The 19,057-nt window shown below is 42.4% G+C and overlaps 1 long non-coding RNA gene across 5 annotated transcripts in view; it reads right to left on the bottom strand.

Moving 5' to 3' along the window:
- LOC115344084 overlaps positions 1 to 18,775 on the bottom strand; it is an 87,180-nt gene extending 68,405 nt beyond the window's left edge. The window contains exons 1-3 of one of the 5 annotated variants that reach the window (XR_003924410.2): positions 17,725 to 17,808; positions 15,925 to 16,030; positions 15,049 to 15,134 (exon numbers count right to left, since the gene is read on the bottom strand). This is a non-coding gene — a long non-coding RNA (uncharacterized LOC115344084). Of the gene's footprint in view, positions 1 to 13,113; positions 15,169 to 15,924; positions 16,031 to 16,883; positions 17,140 to 17,724; positions 17,809 to 18,743 lie in introns of those variants that run through there. The other 4 variants (XR_003924411.1, XR_003924409.1, XR_005932895.1 and 1 more) reach the window with 4 other exon arrangements.
- Between the last annotated feature and the right edge of the window lie 282 nt (positions 18,776 to 19,057).

Genomic DNA, 19,057 nt, shown 5'->3' with positions numbered 1-19,057 from the left:
AAAGGCACCCCAGATACGTGACCACAGGTGGTCAAGATCACAGAACAAAGTGACAGCAGCCTGTATGGGTGTCCTCTAGCTTAGGGAAAAAACCAATAATCTAACTTAACAGAAAGATGGAAACAGATTGCAAAGGGGCAAGCTGGGAACAGGGGAGTTCCCAAGAGCTCCTAGAGTTTGTAGGGAAAAAAAGGTAAAATTTTTCTAGCTTTTCCCTACGTAAGAGGAAAGTACAGTTTGACTTAATTGCAAAGTGGTTAAATGTGAGTAAGCACACATGTAGACGACTCATTTTTAAATAACTACAAAACGCAAGGAGTTAGAGAAGACACAGTTTAGGACTAGTTTCTTACTCTTAAGGCTCACACAGCAGAATCAGGTCTAAAGGAGTGCTACAAAACTCAGATACCCTGTATAAGCAGGCTTATCTCCAGTCAGGCCTGGTATCTCCCCAAAGTCCCAGCTGCATACACAAATAACACACAGTAAAGGCAAACTGTAATGCAAATGCAAGGTCATACTCCTCTAAGAACACAGAAAGTCGGTGCATGTCTGAAACCTGGGACTGTAACCTGGACGGAAGCTACTTTCATGGAGGTGTTAGATCACTTGCAGGCAGTGTTATGGCAAAAAGGGATTAGGGCAATCCCTAGACACCTAACAGAAATAAACTTGCCAATCTGGCTTTTTTTATGTATGGCGAGATCAACGCTAGAATACATAGACATCGGAACTGTACGCAGAAGTGCTAAAAAAAGTGGAGAAGAAATAGAAAAAGCCCCAAGTAATTTAAGGGATAAAAACTAAGTGTCTTCAAGTGAGACTTAAGGATTTAAGTCTGCATAAATTATCAGTGAGGATAATTTGTTTGAACAGAGTAGCAGGCCAAGCGATGGATTCTCTGTCATCCCCTTAAGTTTTTACAAGACATTGAACACAGCAGAATCTTTGCTGGGCACATCGCTGTGTCCTTTGGCATACAGGAATTTTTAAAAGTTAGCATAAGGATCTTTCTGGCCTTGAAAAACAAGACTCTGAGGGCTGTGCTAAAGCTGAAGACTGAAAACTAAAGAAAATATTTAACATTTTAAATGAATAATGTATTTCCTATTTAAAGAAAACCACTTTTAAAGCCTAAGCATTAAGAGTGGGAAAGCACAAGCATTTCCAAATGCTAGGTTAGCATGACAGAAATTTTAAGAAATTATTTAATTTCTATGAAATATTTTGTGTTCATTCTGTAACTGGGGAAAATTCATGTGAATGTCAGTCTCGCCTCCTATCAATTATGACCAAAATATTGCCTTTTACTTCCCATCAGTGACACATGAATACTGGCATTTTTATTTCAAAATTTGTATGTGAGGACAAAGTGAACATATTAGTAAAAGGTTGTGGTTAGTTAGGTAAACTCCCCGTGGTAAATTTAGTTATTTCCTGATCTCACAACTTAGTAAGACAGGAAAGTCTTCTGCCAGCCTCTACCTTCTCGACATAGGGCAACTCATTTCAAACCAAGAAGAGATACAAAAAGCTCCCCTTTTGCAATAAAGTAATTAATCACTGTCTGTTAACATTCTTTCCTGCTTTTGTGTCACTTTTTAAAGGAATTCCCCACATTCTTCTTTCAAACTTAGATTTTAGGTATAGTACTAAGCAAATTATTAACATCAGATAAACAATTTAATTCTATGCCTCACAAGGCCATGGTTTTCTGCACATCTTCGCATACTTCTGCCACCCTCAATCCCCTCCCAGTACATGAAGAAAAATTAACATAGAAAATGAAAACATAAAAAAGAAAATGAAAATACACATAGAAGTGGGGGGGGGGGGGGGGGGGGGGCGCTGCAGAATCTGTAAAAGAATAGCAAGGTCAAGAAGCGCAGATACTAAACCCACTCACATTAAAAACTGAGAAATGCAATTCAGTTAATCAACCTATCATTTATGTTTCAACAATGGGTTTCTACATGAATTACAGGAGATACAAATAACAAATATTACAAATGTGATCTTGAAATTTAGCTTCAAAATACACAAACATATACATTTGAGGTAAACTTTCTAAATGAGATTAGAAAGACTAATAGCTGGTATGACAGGAAAGAGAAAATAGTTAATTAAAAGAACGCAAAAGAGCACACAGCAAAGGCTTCAACTGCTGTTTAGTGTCTTTTGTGTTATACAAAAAGATGGTTTAGAGCAGAGACACCATTTTCTTCTAAATGTCCCAAAATCTATGCATTGTGAAGCATCATGTATATCCTTAGTAGCAAACAATAATTATTGATTTAATAATAGCCTGGAAGAAGACCTCATGCAACCACGCATCAAAGGATAAGGAGTAAGGCCTCTGAGGTCTCAAAGACAGCTTTGTCTCCGTAGAAGTCTCAACTTTTTCCAGAAAGAACAGACATGGGGACATACTACAAGAACTAAATTTCTTAAGTTAAAATTAATTCATTAGTGACAACTTTGTAACAGCACCACATAATATTTTAGCCACGTACTAGCTTCAAACATCTGTTCAATTCAGGTAAGACAGAAATAAAGCTTTCTACATGGCAAAACAGGACAGATTTTTTTTAGAACTATGACGAAAATTCATGACTATATTATGAAGCCAATGACACCAGCCACCAAGTAATTGCAGCCCAATTATATGAGAGGCACCCTGAGAAAATCCCAGCTAAACTGTTTGCATTCTCTAATTTCCAACAGTCACTAAAAAAAGAAACACAACTCAAGCACCGAAACACTTGTAGGGTATATTTTGTATCAAGTGTACACAGTTTAAGCCAACATAAACACCCAGGCCCTGTAAACTAACAGAAAGGCGTAATTCTCAATCATTCATCTTATTTCTCCTCTCCCAATACAACCAGCTACCATGGGCAGGGAGATCTAGCTCTTCACCAGTGGCCACCAAATCCAGCCTTACGGCAAGCTACAGGAGTCAGAAAAGAGCCTCTGCCCTTTGCTTACAGAAGCAGCAGAAGGGATACTTCAGCTGGCACCATCTGCAAAAGCCATGGCTTTCTCTGGAGGGCAATTCAGAAAAAAAGCCTAACTTGGAAACTCAGAATTGCCCTAGAAACCCCAATCATTTTCCATTAGCCAGGGAGGAAACACAGTCAGTATTCCCACTAGACTAAAGATAGCCTTTGTGAATGCCCCACCAAAGTCATCAAAGCTAATGCCCTTCAACTAATACTCCAGCAGAAAATAACACTGCCTAAAAGACGGGAAAAAAGCCTAGCCTGACAAAGTGGTGCATAAAATGGATTTATCAGAGGGGGAGGAAAAGGATTGTTATAATGAACATTTCAGTAAGACCAGCCTGAGAGAGTAACATTCAGTGTAAAAAAAAAAAAAAAGAAAAGAAAAAAATCACAGTAAACTGTCTGCCTTGGAATAGAAAAAACGTGCTAGATTTTCAAGGTGTCATGCAAGCCAAATGTCTTCATCAGTAGAGTTAGTGGAAAACCTAGTGACTAAATGGTAACCATGTAACCAGCTTGTAAAATAAGAGAAGAGAAGCTTCTTCGTAAGGGTCTTACAGTAATACAGGCTGGAGATGGAAAAGGTAAAAGAACATTTGAGACAACTAGAGCAGGAACAAAAACATCTACGAATTTTAATAACAAGATAGCAGCGTTTCTTTCATCACATAACCAAAAAAACATGCAACTGCCACTCAAGGAAAGTCCTGTGCTATTTCAGAAACATTTGGTCTAAGAGACAAAACTTTTTATCAATTCTGATACGCTTCTGTATAAAATATTCCCCAGTTCAAATGTGGACAATTAGATGGACATCTTTTGACAGAGCATGGCCACTGAAGAACAATAGGAAAAAAAACCTCGCTGAGCAGGTAGCGGTCAAAATTCAGAAGAAAAATAGGAATCGTGTAACAAGATTCATTTGACAAAATGACTATTAAATGGACCTTTTAAATAATATCTGTTTAGTTATTCAGCCATTATGTCTTTTGCCTGGGCTACACCTTTTCCTTTTGTTTTTTATTCCCTAGACCTTTTGATAAATTTTTGTCACAACCTCTGACTGCATTAAATGTAAAGAACAGGATGGACACGTTCCTCTTTCCCACTGAATAACTTAACCTCTACTTCTAGCTTCAAAATTCTTGCCTGAGTGCCACTGCTCACCAAGTTATTTAATGTCTGTGCTTTTGATAACAGCTACATGTTTTTCTTTCTAAAACTTCATTTTTTACACCATACCACTCCCCAAAAGCCTCACAGCTAAGTTTGATTTAACTCCCTAAGAATTTTCCAGCTTCCCAGCTTTGTATCATCCACAGGCTTCATCAGCTTTTCACTATGTTCCAAGACATCACTTAATGAGAAGTAAAACAAAAGGAAATTTCTGTGGGACAAAACTTACTTCTAACTCGAATCATTAAAATGAAATCAAACTGAAAGTAATTATTTAACCAGTCACAGTTTATGAACAGCTCAGTAAAGTACTTAAGCAAGTAAGTAGTCCATCTAGCTTCAAATTCCTATAAGCTTTCTACGTTCTGCTGAATCAAAGGACCTCTAGCAGACTTCTTGGAACAACTGCTACCTTCTGAAAATTTCAAAGCTCATTACAAGCACTACTACCACTCTCCCCCATGCCCCAGCCCAACAAATGCAAAGCAATCCTTTTTTAGGTTGAAATTTTCCAGGTCTGTCTATGCAAAAAAAAAAAAAAAGATGGTTCAAACTTTTTAAAAAAAATAGTGTTTCTTTTCACTGAAAGACTTTGTGAAAGAAAAGATTCACAAGATCTTTTTGCAAGAAATTCATACAACCATGGAATCGTTTAGGTTGGAAAAGACCTCTAAGATCATTAAGTCCAACCGTTAACCTAGCGCTGCCAAGTCCACCACTAAACCATGTCCCCAAGCACCACATCTACACGGTCTTTTAAATACCTCCAGGGATGGTGACTCAACCACTTCCCTGGGCAGCCTGTTCCAGTGCTTCACAACCCTTTCGGTGAAGAAATTTTTCCTAATATACAACCGAAACCTCCCCTGGCGCCACTTGAGGCCATTTCCTCTCGTCCTGTTGCGTGTTACTTGGGAGAAGAGACCGACCCCAACTCGCTACAACCCCCCTTCAGGTAGTTGTAGAGAGCGATAAGGTCTCCCCTCAGCCTCCTTTTCTCCAGGCTAAACAACCCCAGTTCCTTCAGCCGCTCCTCATAAGACTTGTGCTCTAGACCCTTCACCAACTTGTTTGCCCTTCTCTGGACACGCTCCAGCACCTCAATGTCTTTCTTCTAGCGAGGGGCCCAAAACTGAACACAGTATTCGAGGTGCAGCCTCACCAGTGCCGAGTACAGGGGGACGATCACCTCCCTGCTCCTGCTGGCCACACTATTTCTGATACAGGCCAGGATGCCGTTGGCCTTCTTGGCCACCTGGGCACACTGCTGCATCGTATTCAGCAATTTAATAATTCTTGCAATTATTTTTTGGCTCTGTAGGACAATACTGGAACTCAAACTTGAAAGTTACTATTTTAAATAGAAGATTCCCTCAATAATAGAGCTGTGTATTTCAGTGTATTTCATCCAAAAGAAACTGCTCCTGATTTAACAATTTTAAGAGCACTGGGGAAAAAAAAAAGAAAAGAAAAAAAAAGATACACAGGGCAAATGCCACAGAACTCTTTACAGAAATCACCAAGACTTCAAGCCCTAAGAGTCTTATTTACATACTTATCTCCATCCACCTTAGTCATAATGTCCTATTTCATGCAAAAACTCAATGGCTCTCTGCTGGAATGGGCCAACTTTTGCATGTTGGAGTCTAAATGTATAGTTAAAAGGTTACATTTGGCAGAGTTGTGAAATACATCTCTGATTTTATCAGATCCTCTCCCCTCAACTGCCCAGTATTTTAAAAAATAATCTGTTTAAATTCACAAAATTGCACCTAACCAGTCATTTTTCCTTTTGTAACATTCAGATATAGACCACGTTCAAGTAGAAAGGGAGGTTACAGTTCTGTTCTTAGCCTTACCATTCTCAGTCACCATCTACAAGTCAATCTGTAGTGATGAAGTAAAACAAAACATGACTGCTGCAGTGGAGGCAGCAACAGACAAGGATTTACACAAGATCATTTGGACAATGTTCAGCAGATCTCAAGTTTTAGCTGGACACAGCACAGAGACTTGAATTAACACCAGTCTTTGGGAGTTAAAAGTTAAAAAATGTAAGGCTGATGAAAAAGGATGAGCAAAACATATTGCCCCAGAACAGCTACTGTCTCTGGATGCTGCAACTCCTTGAAATTCCACCTTGCTGACGCTGGTCCAAACACTAGGTGAAATAAAAGGCTCCGATACAAGCCATGCACCACTGCTCCTAGCTGATAGCAGACTGGTCCCCAAAGTAAAGCCGGAACCCTGCAGTAGATAGATGGGCTCCTTATCTAGGCGGTGGAAACAGATAAGTCTCAGAAGGACAAACCAGAGTGCCCGGCCAAAACTGGAAACAACCCAGGCCTAACCAAGTGTAGACACTGATCTTAAATCCTGCCTTAGCCTGGACCCCGTGCTGTAGGCTAGGGCCATACTTCCACGTGCAATCCAGAACCCAGAACCATCTCCCAAGGTCGGGTACTTCTGCTCATCCTTTCAGCAGATGAGCGGGACTCTTTCCAAATGGCCTGAAGGGAAAGATGGGTAAGTAGCTCAGGTACTTTCCTGACAGGACAGACTTGTGACTACAGCACAATCATAGTCCAGTCCCACATCTCTGAAGATGCTAACCTAACCCTCAGGCTAGCAGCTCTGTGGGGCGAGCAGCCTTGCCTTTCACTCACTCACTGCAGAAACTGTACAGCAAAGAACCAGACCACAGAAACAGAGCAAGTGGAGCCATGACTGGCACTAATCTGGAGAAATCAGAAGATTCTTGAGTTCTTTGGTCTTTGGCTTTTTCTAACAACCATGTTCCCAGGAACATTTTACATTAAACCAAGCGTGCAACAGAGTTTATGAGCTACTTATGCTACAGTCTTAGAATTCACAAGCCATTCAACAGAACTCTCCTGTTCAAAAGCATCTTCACCATACCCGACAAAATCTTACACCTTTACAGATTCCTAATTTAACATGCAAATGCCCACATTTGCAAGCATTTGAGATAACATGGTTTAAGAAGTTGCCAGTACTGGCTTAGTCTCTGTAATTGATCATACGCATGTTTATCTGTTGAGGTAAAATGTGTTAAACTGAATAACCCTCACAAGGCATTTGCCATCAGAAAACTCATGCAGCGCACTACCACTTCAGGTAGTCCAGCTTGTTCTGACTGAACAAGCAAAATAAAAGCTTCTTTAAACTTCATAAAGTGACCAGATTTGGGTCAATGGAGATAGCACTGTTGTGTCTATCTTTAATACGCTGTTAAATATTCATTCCAACTAGAAATTATTTGTGCGTGGAGTAAAGGAACAAGGGTGACAATGTTTACAAGTTTCAGAAAACACCGAGATAGGTCAAAATTTAAAAAACCCCCAAACTATAACATTTGTGTAATTGGGTAGTGATTAAAGATAAAACCGCAGAGAAGCAAAGAAAAAACAGAGAAACAAAAACAGAAAAGAAGGCATATCTAAAAGGAGAAAAAGCAATCAGCAACAGTTTCAGTCTCTGAAATTAGAGGACTTGCAATTTCTTTGCATTCTCAGGAGCCAGCAGGACGCAAGGCTGTAAGAGCTGATGTCAGAAGTACGTCTGTACCTGGCCACTGGGCTCAGCAGAGACCTGATAAGCAGTTTTTTGTGGGCTCTGGCTTCCACTTTATCCAAGGTTTTATAAGAATTTACAACTTTATTTGTGAGCAACACAGACTTCATATAACTGAAATCTGAGTCAAGGACAACATGTGACTTTCATTTTGACTTCAGAATTATTATTATTTTTATTATAGACTGCACAACCATGTCAATTATCAGGCACACTAAGAACCAGCCAGATAAAAATAACAAATACGATCAACTATTTGTAAGGCATTAGAGAGTCACTACAGAGCCAGACACCGTCCCCAAATCAAAGAGAGATACACACCAAGTCTAGCTGATATTAAAAAGAAGGGGAAAAAAAAGGTACATATGCAAAAGTTTCATAATACTGAAATATACAACCTGTCTCCTCAGAACATTTTGCATTAGAAAATTATAACTGAAATAGTTTCCAAAGAACTAATTTCATTCAATAAAAAAAATATACAGCAGTGTCCACTTCCTGAGATAACACTGGAATAAATATTGCTTGAGAAGTGTGCTATGGCTGGTGCATTTTCTTATCTATTTAAGACCATGTGTTATGGTTTTAAGTATGGTTTTAATAGATGTGAAAGTCTAACCCTCTGAGTACACTACTAGTGAAGTTCTGTTCCATGGTGTCTGGTACCAAATCGCTTTTAGAAAAAAAATTAAAACTTACTATCACCTGTGCTGACCAAAATCTCCTTTAATGTCAGGCTGCCAGTGGTTCAGCTTCATTACCTAACTACATTAATTACCAAATAAAGAGGAAAACAAGATTTTTCTTACACTTCTTTTTCTTTGGTATCATATTCCATTAGAGGAAATTAAACTGAAAAAAATTACTCTTATAAGTATGTTTTGCTATTGTTGAACAAATAGGAAAACTCTAAAAACTTCTCAAGGAGATGATCAAAATATCTAAGCTAACGAGAGGACTGGTTTTTCTCCCATTCTTGAGAAAGAACAGTGTGTTGGGGGTGTTTGGTGGGGTACATAATTAACCCTTTCTTTCAAACAGGCTCTATTGCCTACCTTTTGTAATTTACAAAACTCTATATGATCTCTTTTTGTATGATTTATCTTTTTATTTCAGAAAAGTCTTTGATTTTACTTTTTTTTTTTCCTTAAACAGAAAAGTATTTTAGTCTCATTTTTAATACAGCTCTTAGCTTTGTCAGGCAAGTATAGAAAACTTTGTGGGACAATCTGAACTTTAAGTACGAAATAGGCACTTCTTCATGAAATCTTTAAAAATGGGTTTAGCTAGTATTGTCTTGCTAGATATTTTTATCTTAGTACCACTGGAAAAAAAAAGTGACCTACTAAAACCTCTAGAAATATCAGGTCTGACGCTAACATACAGAATGAGTATATTCAAAGGCCAACTTTGACTTAAGGAGGCCAGTCATCTTTGTCTCCCTTGTCAGTCTGTAGCCAGCATGGACAGACAAAGCCTCCTCTAGAGGGTAATTCAGAGCAGAAACCGGCTTGGGGTGCTCCGTATCACCCACTGCAGAAGCCCATTTATTGTCACTGACCACAGGAACCCAAGCAATCTAACTTTCCTGCGTTAGAGTTAACTTTTGCATGTACCCCAAAATCTATTCCCGTAATTCCTTAGAGGGCGTAGCACTGTGTTTGCGCTGATTCTGCACCTCATGGCTGGCTGTATTGACACAAGTTCATAAGCCTTACCACTGGGAGACTCTTTAATTTAATTTGTCACTGGGTTGGATGACTACATAACTCTTGTTTCATAACTTCTACATCCTTTTAATATTTAAATGCCATTTTCACGTCTAACGGTCAAATCATCCTTTTTTCTTAATAACCTATTTTCTCCAAGTTCAAGTCTAATATAGCTTTAGTCCTTACAGTCAGCATTTTCTTTAGGGGACTGCAATTTGTCTTTATTTTAAATACTAATAGCCATATTCAGTCAGATCAAAGATACATCTCTCCCCATATTGTGTCTTTAGCAAAGGCTGAGAGCAGAGGTCTGGAGAAGAGCACTAGGACAGAGAAAGCTTGCAGGGATGCACCTCAGGATCCCCCCCAACCTTCAGGGACTGGGCTTTGTGTTCTTCTAAGCAAGAGGTGATGCTTTGGCACTGAAAGCCCACACCCAGATAAACCTTTAGTAAGTACAGTGGCTCACAGTTAAACTATGCACTATGAAAAAAATACAACCTCTTACTTGTTCTTAATCTGTCACTTGATAATTTTATTTGATCCCCTCTGGGTCTTGTACTACAAGACACAGTTAATGAGCGTTCCCCGTTCATTTTTTCCATTACACTCCTATATAGATTTTTATCATTTTCATCTTTAGCTATTTCTTTGCCAGGCTGAAGATTCTTAATTTATTTAATTGCTCTTTATCATCACTGCCACCCATTTCTAGTTCTATTATCTCTCCTTTTGATCCCTCACCTTTCCTTTAAATGTGGGGATCAGAACTGCACCCAGAGCTCATGACAAAAGCACAGGCAGTTTATAGACTGGCATAGCAGACTTCTGTTCTGTTGGCCACTCTTCCCTAACTTTTTTTTTTTTTTTTGACCAGTCCTAATCACTTAGCCAATGCTTGGATTTACCACGGTAAGCTCTCTACAACATCGCTTCCTTTGGTGCTAATAGTTTACAATCTCAATAATAGCAGGATTGTTCTTCCCTGCACGCATTACTTCATAGTATCAGCAGCAAGCTTCATCCCCAGTTACTAAGCATCACAAGATCCCTCTTTAGCTCTTCATAATTAGCTTTCATTTTTGCTACCCTCATTAACTTAGAATCACTCTGCACTCACTTTCCAGACCACCAATGCATACGCTGACTAGTGTCATCCCTAGCGCAGATCCATGCACAACTCTACTGGTGACCTCTGTCCCCTCTTTGAAAACAAGTCATTTATTCCTACCCCATCTTTTAACCAACTATCAGTCTAGGACAGAACTTTCCTCTTATATCAGAAGTTTCATTTTGCTCAGCACCTTTGGTGAGTAGTTCTCAAAAGACTTTCTGAAACCCAAGTGCACTGCATCAGTTAGATCACACTTACTCACAACCTCAACATTGTCTTCAAAGACCTCTACCAGACCTGTGAGGCTGTTCTGACTCTTTCCTGGTATACCAAATTTGTCCACAAATCCTTTAGTTTTCTTCTTCACTATATTTACCAGCAAATTGGCTGGTATGGATGCCAGTCATACTTGTCCTGTTCTTTCCTTCAGGCTTTCTGGAAGCCTTTTTAAAAATTGGCATCGCCTTTGGCACCCTCAACTTCATTGCTGACACAGCAGTATTGTGGTGTCAAACACCACCGTTACCAGTTCAGCGATTTTATACCAAGACATCTTCTAGAGGTCTTGGCTGCATCCAGAGCTGGCAATTTGCTGTAACTCATTTTTATCATTTTGTTCTAAAATAAATGTCCCAGCATCACTTTGATTTGGAACAGGTGCCTCAATAGGACCTTGTGCTTCTCTCCCCACAGAGAAGAGATTTTGTCCAGGAATCTGAGCTCCTGCACAGTGAATGCGAGTATCTCATACTCTGTCAGCTACAGTGCAGTCTTCTTTGAACTCTTTTAGATCTTAGTTATCTATTGGCCCAATGGCCTTCCTGTTTCTGATGTTTTTGAAAGAGTACTTATGACAAGCTTCTCTGCCTTTTACAAGGGATGTATCAGGCTTTAACTTGTTTTACTGTGTATTTTATGTTTAATTTTCCCAATTGTCACCTTTTTTTTTTTTTTTTGCACACCTTTTTGGTTTTGAAGGATATCTTTCTGTTCCTTACAGCCTGCTCAACCACGCTAACTGTTTTTTCTTAAATCTTTTTAAAGGGTCAGAGAAGCAGTTGTTAGGGGATATGCATTTGTTCTGAGTCTCTCCACACTGGCTGCAAGCATTTTACTGTTCCTCTTAGCAGGCTTTCCATAGAAACCCTAACAGGTGTCCTGCTAGCTACTTTCTCTGTGGTAGGCCTATACTGTCAATAACTTACGTTAGAACTAGGCATTCGGTCCCTCCATCTTATCTTCTAGTCTTCTAGCGTTTGCATAGAAACACTTCTATTTCGGTCTGACTGCCTATTCTGTGCTCCTAAATTGGACCTGATTTATTCAGGCACTCTTCCCTGTTTTCTACATGACCTTCATCAACTTCTGTCCTATGTACAGCAATGCTATGGACTTCAATCCCAGAGGCTGTGTCATCTTGACCTGTGTGCCCTTTCTGCTTGTCCTCACACAGGGTATTGGGATTACAGTGCAGACATGCTGCAGAGGTCTTTACTCTTAACCTTCCATCTAGGTTAAGGATGTTGCGTCCAGCACTATTTTGGTAGCCTTTCTATGTCACCAGCACTTCTCCACCAGCTTCTCCAGCACTAAAAGATAGTCTAGACTCCTTTTGTTGTAAGCCACCTTGGCATGTAGTTGGAAGGTTACTGTACGCTCCCTTCCAGCATCATAAATCCAGTTAGTTGCACTCCACTTAGTTAAGTGGAGCACGACTCCACCATGGCAGGAGATGTCCTTCTATCATCTAGAATGAGCACCATGCAATGGCATTCTTAGAGCAAAAGGATACTCGGCCATCACCTGAGAGCAAGGTCGTGTCTACAGGACATAATTTCAGGATGATTTCTCCTTTACAGGTTTGATGTCCTCCTACATTAGGACTTAGTTCTCATAAAAGCTCAGTGGCAGCCCGCCGTAAGACAGCAGTGGGACTACCTGACTGGAGGTTTACTTTACACATTTGCTAATTAAAGATACTTTCCTTACACATACGCTCAGCACGTTGTGACTTTCACAAGAGTCCACTTCAGTTATAGCAATCTACAATAGGCATCTTGCAATGTCGTAACTATCCCTTTGGTTTAACAGCTGTATTAATACTGTTGAGACTAAGAAAATGCTACTTTCTTCTAACTGGAGATCTGGTATGCACCTCTAGTCTGAGAAGTCAAAGTGTCTAAGCCAAATGGCCTCAGACACACTGCTTGTGTTCTAGGCTTTACTCTCAGTGTATTCCATCTGAAGTTTTCACTTTGTGCTTCCCCCTCCAGAGACTTTGATTTAAACCATCCTCATCCTCCTGATAGATGATCTATTGGTTTTCTAAAAATCTGCCTTTGATACCGGAATGGTTGGTTGGTGCCTGTTAAGGTTTCACAAAATAAATAAATATAAATTAAAAAAAAAAAAAAAAAAAAAAATCTTTTCTCTGTCTTCCATTTAGCATCATTAATCCATGAGCTTAGTACATTTCTCCAGGTTCCCACAAACCACTTTCAAGACAATCCTATACAAGTACTAAGGAGTGAGAAAGTTTATTTTTTCTTGTGTAAAACCCTGGTTACATTAACAGACATTTCCGATAACTACCAGGCAATCATGCTTTATAATCTAACAGATTACAGCCATCTTTATGATAGTGTGAAATGACTGATTGTGCAAGCCCTTAAACACAGTTTTCTTAAGACAACAGAACACATAACCAGCCACAACTTTCAGTTCAAAGCAGAAGCGGAAGACATTTTTCCAAGATGTAGCATCTGTTGCACTGTTAATGGGAGCTGTACTTACAAATACATCCTGCATCAAATCAAATAGCATTCCATATAACCAAGACTTGCTGATTCAAAATGGGACCTTACATACTTAGATTCCAAATTTAGATTTCTTACTATGAATTCTACTTTCAGCTACAGCAAGTCTGCTGTATTTTATTAGTTATAATGTACACAACTTTCAACACAAAAGAAGTCTTGAGGGTTTCCCACACACACACTGTCACTGCTGTATTTATAGGCAAGATGATTAAACATTTGTATTTTATTGTAAAGGATAAATTGTACTATACAGTAAAGAGAAATGCCATACTAACCAATTCATAAAACAGGCCTGATTTTTCAGTTGATAGAAAATGGTTCTCCTTCCCTCTCCACCATCAAATCTAATTTAAAGTAACCCAGTGTAGTGCAAATACATTAGATACTTAGTAATCTCCAGTAATGGCAGGGAAACTCATCACAAATTGCTGAATGTTATGAATCATCTTGTGAACACATAACTGCTATACACTGCAAAAGGCGCTTTAACAAGTAGTTTCATTCATTTATGTCAATACTTCATAATTAGCACAGAGAAGCGTCTGTAAATTGAACTCTTGAGCATCACACTGCTTAGTTACCATTTTTCTTTTATTTAATATTTTGAACACTTGATGTAATGGAAGACCCCATTAAAATTTTGTGCCAATGACAAATGACATTTTCATTTTCTGTTCCAAATGTGTTAGCACAAACTAATGAACTCAACAATGTTCAACAAAGCCATAAGCATAAGCTGACCCGTACTACATACAGTTCAATTGACTTTATCAGGGCTATTAATGTAAGTTTTTAAAGTATACTTAACTCCTTCGCTCAATAAGAAATAATAATTAAAAAAAACCTACAGGGCTGTACAGAAATTAGTGCTGATGCTTTTTTCTCCCCACCTATACCTGAGTGGGTCTCCTCTTAGAAGTAACAGGTGACAAGCAATAACATGATGGCCAGGCAAAGATGGTTAGAAGAGCTCTCCCCTGCAGAATAGCCCTGAAGATCTAGACTTATTCACTTTTTTTTTTTTTTTTTTAAATTGAAGTTAAGAACTGTGATAGCTCTTCAGGGTACTCTATCCAAGGCACGCTGTATTTTGAAAGCATTTCGGTGGGACTTACAAACCCCACTCAGAGATCAGTGGCTTACTATTCACCAAGAGAGATACAGCCTCTCTACAGCAAGCTTACAGCTTCAGGGCTGGGGCACCCACAAGGCTATACCTGAAGTATAGTTTCCTGGATGTTTTTTTTAAACAGTGGGTAGAAAAAAATCATTTTGATTTGGATTCCAGAATCTCAAGATGCCAAGCTACTGTAATTTAACAGTTTATTGGTGACAGCTGGTTGGTTATACCTAATGGGATGTATGCTCTTAGCCCATTCTAACAGTGAAATAAATCATTCTGTGTGCAACTTATTTTGCAACTGGGGACAACTAAAACTGTGCCCAAGGCCAGTTACTGCAGGGTAGCCAACACAAGGTGACTTTGTCATTTGTGGTATAACCACGTTCTCTCGGAATCAACTTAAAGGTTTAGACAAAATGTCTTCTTAGACTAGAATAAGAACAGCCAAATGCAAAAGTATAAATATATTCATAAACAGTGATAATTCCACTTTGACACTTCTTACCAGGATAACTTCCCACTCATCAGTTCTAAAAAATCCTCAAGCTCCAGCTCTGAGTTTGTCCCATCCTCCATGGCTTCCCAGGAGTCCTGGAATGCAGACCCACGGACTAATTTCTACAGCCTGTGCACATTGATGTGAACATACAAGAAAAGCTTTGCCTCACTGTAACGTTGCTAATTAATGAGAAAAAATAATTACTAAGGTAATCTAGTATTTCCCTTTGCTTTGAAATATGAGAGGTAATCATGAGCTCTTATTATGTACTGCTTAATTTTAGCTTTTTTTTAAAAATAGAAAATAGTGTTGTAAAATTATTTTTTTTTTTTTTTTTAAATCTTACAAGATTTAACCCTCAATACCATATACGCATTACCACTGGACAGTTACTTGAAATGCCATCTTCTTAATTACATCTCTGCAATTCTCCTCATACTTTCGATTCTTCAGTACTCATAAAAATAGTACTGATAAGACATCCAAACCATCCAGACACGCAAATCTTTCTATTGCATCTGAAGCTTCTCCATTTCAAGTATATTCAGGTCTGTCAGTACTGCTAGGTTCATCAATATGAAATATACTTATTTAAAGGGAAAAAAAAATTAGTACCTTCATGCAACTTGGTGCTCTGATTCTTTATAGTTAAAATAAACCATAAAAAGGTGGGAAAATCCCACTTCTCCTTGCCTACTGCCTTCAAAGTATTTTTGCTCCTTTTAGTAATCAAATATAGATTTTTCCATGACATTTTGATTAGGCTCTTACTGTGAATACATTAAGTGATAATTAGTCCAAAAATACCCATTGAGCCAGGAACATCAGAATACAGTAAATACTGGGAGCACCATAGACAGTTGTATGAATCACTTTACATACCTGTGGTTTTCCAGGTTCCTGTGCTTAGTCATGAGTACACTCTTCATTTTCTCGTACACAGAATATAATTTCTGCCAATTTTTATTCTTGGCTTCTACACTGCCACCTGTAGTCATACAAGAGAAATTAGAGAAATTAGCCATACTTTATGCTGCAAATCTTATTACCATAACGTTTCAGCTCACTTGTTTTTCTATACAACCATTCTAAAGCATTCCCCTTTGTAAAAGGTATATTAAGATACTCAAACGGAGTTATTTGTAATTTTCACTTTCATAAATTTCAGGAAGGAAGAAAAACCCCAATCCCAACTCAGTTTAACCCGAGAGAACATTTAAAACTCTTAAAGACAGCTATGGGCTTTACAGGTTTTTATAGTATCCGTGTTGTTTAGTGGACACATCATAACCTTGACAGAGCAAGGTGACTTCTGAAGTGGGAATACAAAAAACATCTGCACTTAGTTACTTGGTAAATACAAAACTTAACTGGATTTGTTCTTCCATCTGAAAAACGAACACAGTTTTACAGAGAGATAATTCCATGCCCAGCTTAGTTACCTTACATAGGTTGTAAAGAAATGCATACAAAAAAAAGGCTAATATTTGGAAGAACATCTCATAGAACTAGAAGTGATCTTGAACTTTTTTATGCAATGAAAACCACTCAATTTATTCCAGGCTTACTGCACTGCGAGCCATATGCCACAGATTCTGCCGAATTAACCATTTACATCAAAGTAAGACCTAAACGCAGAGTACCCACAGCCCTCTCGTTAATCCTTTCCTGAAAATATGATAAAACAGAAAATTCAAGCCTTCCTGGAAAAAGCAAAGCTTTCTGGTGTTCAGAACAGGGGTTTCACCGAATAACGAAGTTTCGGAGTACAAGCTCTGGGGGAACGCTGGCTTTTGCGTGTGCATGCACTCCCCCTTCTTCCAGTTAAGAATTGCTCCTACCATGCCTGGAAGCAGCCGCCCGAGTGCTCCCACTACGTCTCTTATCTGGAAAAACGCTCTCAAGTCATTAACGGACGGCAACTAACTCATTTCAGCACGGCGCTGCGAGCGCACGGGTGACTACGGCTGCCCGGGTACCTGCACCCCTGCACTACCCTACGTCAACGGCAATCGCAGCCACGACCAGACATCTCAAACTGCAATAGAGACCGAAATTAAACGCGATTTTCCAAGAACAAGTTGCTCTTAAAATAAATTTAAAAAAAAAAAAAAAAAATTACTAAATAAACCCCCAAGCGCCGGTGAGGGTGCCTGCGCCCCGAAGCACACGTCCAGGTAACCCTCTCGCCCTGCCACGGCGCAGCCACCGCCGGCCACCCACGGCCGCGGGGGAAGGCACCCACGGCCGCGGGGGCCCCCCCCCCCCCGGGACCCCGCCGCCCCCCCAGCCCGGCTGCGGCCGCTCAGGTGCGCGCCGGGCGCCGCCCCGCTTAGCGGCGCCCACGGGCACCCGCCGCCGCCGCCGCCCCCCCCGCAGCCGCCGCGGCACCCCGCGGTCCCACACAAGCCCGCGGTCCCCCACACACACACACACACGCCCACCGCCCCGCGAAGCCTCTCACAGCCCCACACGCCGGCCACCCCTCGGCCCCAGGAGAGGCCCCTCACGCCCACACCACCCCCACGAAGCCCCCTCACCGCGACGCCTCCCACCCCAACCACACACGCCGAGCCGCCGGCCGAGGTGCCTCCCGCCGGGACGGTGCCGGAGGCGGCGGCGTGGGGTCACCGCTAAACCCCGAGGGTCCGGCGCCGCGGGGAGCGGGCGCTGCCCACCCACCTGCGCTCGCCGGGCTCCTTCGCGCCGCCGGCCGGTGCCGCAGGATGAGGCGGCGGCGGCTCCTCCTCAGCAGCGCGGCTCCTTCCCTCCCTCCCTCCCTCCCTCTCTCTCTCTCTCTCTCTCCCGCCGCCGCCGCGCAGCCAGGGGGAGCCGCGCGTCCCGGGTGCCGCCGCGCCGTGCCGCGCCGCCCGCCCGGGATTCCTGCGGGAGGGCGGGCAGCAGGGAGGCGGCTCGTCGCTCGGCACAGCCTCCCGCTCCTTCTCCGGCTCCCTCCCTCTTTCCTTCCTTCCTTCCTTCCTTCCCGGGCACGTTTACCGCCGGTGCCCGCCGCACGGCGCGCACCTCCCGCCTCTCCCGGCCCCCTTCCCTTTTTATCGCGGGGCCGGGGCTCTCCCGCCGCCGCCGCCGCTGCCACGCGGGGGGCAGCGCCGATCGGCAGCCGCGCCGCTGCCTGCCCACGGCCGGCCCGCCCCCGCCGCCGCGCTCGCTCGCCTGCACACACACACGATCGCACCGCCCCCCCCCCCCCCCCCCAGCCAGCCCACCTGTCCGCGCCCCGCCGCCGCGGCCCACGCAGCCGCCCGCCCACGCGCCGCCCACGCGCCCGCCGGCAGCGCCCCGCCGCCGTCCCCCGTCCCCCCTCACCGCGATCGGCCCCGGGCGTGGGGGAGCGGCGCGGCCCGGCCCGGCCCGGCCCGGCCCGGCCTCCGGTAGCGCCGGGGCTCTGCGGCTCCCGCCGAAACGAGCGGCGAAAGCCCGGGGGCCGCGCTGAGCCGCGGGGGAAAAGGGAGGCGGCCGGCGCCCGCCCCGCCTCGGGGCGAGAACGGCGGCGTTCGTGGGGTGGGGTGGGCTGCCAACCCGCGGCCCTCTCCCACCCGCGTTTCTAGCCCCCGAGGGCCGGAGATGTCCGCCTTCCCCCTGGCAGGGAGGCGTCTGTAAGGCGCTTCGGGGGCTCCGAGTGCCTCCTTCCCCTGGCACCCAAATAAGCGCGTGGTCTTGGCCCGTTACAGACAACGTACATCCTCAGGAACGTGCTGGAAGCCCAGTTCTTGATGGCTCTCTCACAGCTGACGGTGAGGGATGACCTAGCTGGAGGTGGTCGGCTCCTAAAAATTTGTTTCGCAATGCTTACAAATTTTGCAAAAGCAGCAGGTAAATACGTAAGTGTCAGGAAAACGTCTGTATTGCAACTGAAGCTGCAGCTAAACTTTGGGTTGCGTACCTGCTGTCCTAGCTCCTGCGCTAACGGAAGAACGGCCCATGCCCTACCAATAGTTCTCTCATCCTCCGTCTTTTTCCCGATGTACTCGCATTTTGGAAACAAATGATGTAT

This window comes from Aquila chrysaetos, chromosome 7 (genome assembly GCF_900496995.4).
Source record: "Aquila chrysaetos chrysaetos chromosome 7, bAquChr1.4, whole genome shotgun sequence".
Lineage (NCBI taxonomy): Eukaryota > Metazoa > Chordata > Aves > Accipitriformes > Accipitridae > Aquila > Aquila chrysaetos.
Note: the sequence above shows the minus strand (reverse complement) of the source record. Positions and strands in the feature narration are given on the sequence as shown.